Raw genomic sequence first — 5,533 nt, 5'->3', positions numbered from 1 at the left:
TATAGAAATTGTTGAATGGAAATCGAATTACTGTTTGAACTTTCACCAAAAACAATAAAACATTACTGAAGGCCAAAAACAAACAGATAACTACATCCTAAAGTCTCCACCTCAAACAAGTGCCGTCCACTTGGTTCTCCAACATCACCACACAGGCAGGTAACAATTGTGATTAGAAGTTACTATACATTTCCTGATTTCTATATAAAAGATATTGAGGGGGAAATATTTAAAATAAAATATGTTATCTTAAAATGAAGATCAAACATATCCCTTTGCTTTGACCTTGGTTAACTACAACATAAAAAACAAAACTGTGTTCTATGCCGTACAGAACAGAAAAAGAATTTGCTGGAGTGTTCTTACAGTTCGCAGCCCACATCAATTTAAACTCTTGATAAATCACTCCAAATTCTTAAGGATCCAAAACTTCCTGGTTAGGCTAAGGGGAAGAAAATCTATAACACAGTTATTCAAGATGAAGGGAGGAGCATCTTCAGGGTGAGACGTGTTTGCTCTCAGGGGATGTTCTTGCTAATATTCTTAAAGAGCTTGGATTTTCCTACCTTTTTTTGTTTTTCTGTTAGCCAAATCCACCATGACCTGCTCACTTTTTATCCTTTCCTTAATTGCTGTTCATGTTTAGACCAAGAAGAGGTTGTATCTTGAAACCAAATGACAGAGCAACTTGAGGCAAATTTAAATTATTTAAGTTATTAATATTGAAGATTTGTTTCAGAGAATGAGAATCCTATGCTCAAACATATGACACATGCTTCCTGGATTGAGGAATGCAGGAAGCTGTCCTTTTAAATAAATTTTTCAAGTTGAAACTGAATATCAGAAATTTTGGACCCAGAAAACAGCTTCCCCTGGGTGGAACATTGGACTTCCTCAAATCACGAAGGAAACCCAATTCTGGGCTCAAAATGAGCAATGCATGCGTTCTCCCACTGAAGGCGTGAGCTGCTCTACTCACCCAGTGCCGAGACTGCTCAAGTCATCTGGAAGGTCTCACTGAACAATCAGATGACTGCAGTTCTCAAGCGCCGCATCTGTACACAGAAATATCCCCCGCCGCATTGCATTATTGAAAAAATGCTGATGGCTCCCTTATTTTGCTTCTGTCTTCCATAAATTTCCATGACAGGCAAATCAATGTAGCTCAGCAACTCATAGTGATCTTTCACAGACTTGCAGGATGAAAAGAACACCTGCAGTTTCTCCTTCCATTTTTCTTAAGGAATGCCAAAGGTAGAAGGAATCTTTTCCCCTGAGAGGCACAGACATTTCCCTGCTCCAGACAATCCGTGGTGGTATTGGCTTTACCACCATCAACACTGACTGACAAGAGCGCCTTTCTCAGAGCAGCCCTCGCCAGGGCTTCAACGTTTCAAGTTTGAGTGGCAGAAAAACATATGTTCCATCTGAATAGTGGCAGAAGTTTAATATTATGCTTTAATTCCTCTTCAAATCTGTAATTCAAGATATGATCAGCCTCCTCAGTGACCAGGCACTGTAGATTTGTTTGTACTTTTTAGTGGCTGCAATGTGTGTACTGTGTTCTTATAGAAATAAATAGGGGCGTTTGAACGGCGATTCAACCAAACATTACAGTAGTGTTGTGCTTTGTCGAGAGGAGACCTTAGAGAAGACCCGGAGGAAGGACTTCAAGGGGGAAAGTTTTTCTCGCACCACTTTCAGAGGCTGGCAGGAGGTTTCTAGATGTTCTCCAGGCAGGGAAAAGGTTCTCTTGTTCCAGGAAGCCTGCGCCACAGCTCTCACTCCGTCCCTAAACGGAGAGACCCACACCCACACCAGCAACTCCAACCAACGAAAACATCCACCAACTGACTCCGAAGCCCACTGGCTGCCTATGGACACGGATGAACTGCCTGAGGGCTGTGGAGGGCTCTCACACGGGCTGAGAACGTTCTCAGGAAGGTAAGCGTGGCCAGCACGCTTTCGAGATGATTGGCAGCCTGGAAAGAAACGTCCCTTTCCTCCACACTGTAGGTTTTTATACATAAATTCTGGGGAAATCTGAATATAGTCCAGGAGAGGGACTAGTGTGGTTACATTGATGTTGATCTTGTAAGCAATATTCTCTGCTTCAGTAGATTAGTTACTACCCACCATGATCAACCCAGGCCGATGAATGTGGTGTGTCCTTAGCTCCTTCAGCACATCAGCTGTGAGTACGGCCAGTTCCCTAGTATGTGAGAGACTCAGAACTCCTGTTCCATTCCTGGCATTGAACTTGAACTTACCAATGAGTCCAACTGAAGGGGTGAGAAATCTGAGCATTTCACCGCTGCCTGTGTTTGCAGCTGCTAGGAGATCCCCGCCTTTCATAAGTGGTCTGATACCTTCATGTTGAATTTCAGTCACCCTTGTAAAGCCCCCTGCTTTACTCACCCTCCAAGTGTTTTACATGACAAGATTCGCTGGAGAAGTCAAATGTGCCTGGCAGTCCCAGTGGCAGACTGGGTACGTTACTATCATCTTCCTCATCCAGCTTTTTTTTTTAAAGATTATTTTATTGGGGGTTCTTAAAACTCTTATTACAATCCATAAATTGATTGCATCAGGCATATTTGTACATATGTTGCCATGAATCTTTTCTAGACATGTACTTTCCATTGACCCCTTGGTATCAGCTCCTCTTTTGTCCATCCCTCCCCACACCCACCCTTGTGACCCCTTGATAGATTTTAAAGTATTATATTCTTGTGTGTGTGTGTGTGCTGTTGTTGTTGTTGTTGTTGTTGTTGCTTGAAGTGAACTTGTTTGTCGCAAGACTCCAAGTCCATTCCACTTTCACTTTCCTCCTTTTTTCTTGAAGCCTCTCAGACCACTGTTTAGGTTTGAGGGCCACGAAATCTGGGGCCCTCATCCGGCTTTTCCATTCTCTTTTCTGCTTCTGCTAGATTGTGGGCACCGGGTTCTTAAGACTTCTCTTTGTCTTCAGGTTTTTCTTGTTCATATTTTAAAATACGAATATGTTTCTCTTTCGATACACCAAAGGCAGCACTTCGCTCTTTTAGTATAGCCTCTCTCACAGAGATTCTCGACCTTAAATACTTCAGATTATCCCATCCATTTGACCTCTCACATTAAAACACTGCATTTCTCTCCTCTATGTAGTTTATTATACTGTGGTGGCTTGCATGTTGCGAAGATACTGGAAGCTTGTTCACTGGTATTTCAAGTACCAGCAATGTTATCCGTGGAGAACAGGCTTCAACAGAGCTTCTGGACTTAAGACAGATAGTAGAGAAAGGCCTGGGGATCTACTTGCCCAACTTAGACAAGGAAGCCCTATTGTCCAATATAGTGCTGGAAGGTAAGTGCCTCCATTCGAAGGCATTCAAAATTACAGTGTTCACACCAATGGACTCAAGTATAAAAGCAAAATTATGAGACATGAGCAGGACTGGGAAGGCTTCAGAATCATGTTGTATGTGCGGTCACCATGGGTTGGAGCGGACTCCAAGATCACTAATAACAGGAAAATTTACCTCCCTGAGAAGTACAACCATATTCAAACAGCAATCTTGCATTCACTGTAGCTCAATCAACGCTAAGCCTTAATTTGATCTTGCCATCTTTCTTGAGGAGCCCCTTCACGAGTACTAGCTACATAATCTGTGGGGTCCAGAGCAAGATTAAAATGCATATTCCCTTGTTCACAAATGATTAAGAATTTCAAGACAGTGAGCACAGCGCGTGAAAATAAGAATTTGACCCTTCTCAAAAAGGCATCTTTGCAAATGCAAAGGTCTCATGATGTCATCTCTGCCTATAAGTATTATCCATAAACTAAAATTAATGCCACTCCAAATCTTGTACTAAATATATACTACTAACATTCTGAGTCACAGCCACACCAGATTCCATCACTTTATTCTAACCCTGAGTTTTCTCTCATATCTCACTGTCCTGACCAGTGGGACATCAACAACGTGGACGTGAAAGAGGGACTGGGAATGAAGATGGGCAAAGGCAAGACAGGAATCTGATCAAGCCTCCTTTATTGAGTTGAGAGCAGAGGTTTAAATAGCCAGCAAGGGGCTGGCACCATTACGTCACATGTAAAATAAGGTACAGCTGAGGTAGCCGATAGATAGTCCTGCATCTCCAAATATGGAAGGAATGGCGGGCAACTGATCAAACAGGTAAGTATGCTAATGAAGCATTCCTGGTGAGCCTGGGGGGAGATGCCATCAGTCATGTATTGACCAATGAGCATAGCAGCTGCTAGTGAAAGAGCACCAATCCTAGCAAGAGTCAAGGCAGCCACCCTCTGGCGGGAATTGAGACAAAGGGCCGTAAAACCTCAGGGCAGTTTGTATGGCAGGAAACAGTAAATTCAGGGCTTAAATCCAGGGTAGGGAGACACGCAGTTCCCTACATCTCACCTCCGCTTGCTCTTCTGTCCTTAACTTTCACTCTGCTTCACCTAAGTCTAAACAGCCATGTGGTCTTGGCTAGTGTTTCCATTTCTCCACAAAGCCTCTGGAAAATTCAACAGACATGTAGCATCAGGACTGGAGGAAGGCTTTTGCTGACGACAAAGCCTTGCTGAAAGTGAGGAAGACTTGAAGTACTTATTGATTATGATCAGTAACCACATCCTGCATTACACATTACACCTCCATAGCAAGAAACCAAAAGTCCTCCCAACTGGATGAATAGACAACATCAGGATAAACAGAGAAATTACTGAAGATATGAAGAATTTCCTTTTACTTGGATCCATAGTCAATGCTTATGGAAGCAGCCCTCAAGAGCGCAAATACTGCTATTGGCAAATCTGTGGCATAATTCCTCTTTAAAGTGTCAAAGAACCAAGATGTCACTTTGAGAACTAAGGTGCACTTGACCTATGCATAGAAACTGATTGAAAACACCATGGCCTGGGTAGGGTGCCCCTTAGTCTTCAAAGTGACATCCTTCTTCAATCCTTAAAAGAGGTTTTATAGAGCAGATTTTCCCAGTTTCTTGACTGCTACTTCAATGAGCATTGATTATGGATATCAGCATAATGAAATTCTTGAAAATTCAATCTTTTTTTCATTTATCATGATAATTAGCATCCTAACTCCATACTGTGATGGCATTCTGTTTGGCAAAAGGATGTCTTGTTATGTTAGTGAGGTCATATTATTGTAACAGGTGTCCTAAACTCCATTAGGTCTGACTTACAAAAATAGCAGATTAAACACTGAGGGAACACAGATGTTATCTGAATTCCATGAAGACAGATGAATCTAACTACAAGGATTTTCAGCTACAAGATGAGGCTTTCTACTTCCGTAACAACTTTACAGTATCAGAAACCCACAGGAGGAGTTCTACTCTGTACACTCAGCCACTGTGAGTCAGAATCTACTTGATGGAAGTGTGTTGAATGAATGAGAAGTTTGAAAAGTTCAAGAGCGGGATGTTACTGGGGATAGAAATACAGCCAATTATTTAATATGGCCCTTCTAGTCATAATCCCTTATGTAGTGATTATAAATTCTAACCT

At 42.0% G+C, this 5,533-nt stretch overlaps 1 pseudogene; it reads right to left on the bottom strand.

Moving 5' to 3' along the window:
- Nucleotides 1–518: 518 nt before the first annotated feature.
- LOC142442433 (ATP-dependent RNA helicase DDX18 pseudogene) lies at nt 519–1,522 on the bottom strand (annotated as a pseudogene).
- Nucleotides 1,523–5,533: the final 4,011 nt, after the last annotated feature.

The sequence above is a fragment of the Tenrec ecaudatus genome, chromosome 3 (assembly GCF_050624435.1).
Source record: "Tenrec ecaudatus isolate mTenEca1 chromosome 3, mTenEca1.hap1, whole genome shotgun sequence".
Taxonomy (NCBI): Eukaryota; Metazoa; Chordata; class Mammalia; order Afrosoricida; family Tenrecidae; genus Tenrec; species Tenrec ecaudatus.
The sequence above is the reverse complement of the archived record's forward strand: the minus strand, read 5'-3'. Positions and strand labels throughout refer to the sequence as shown.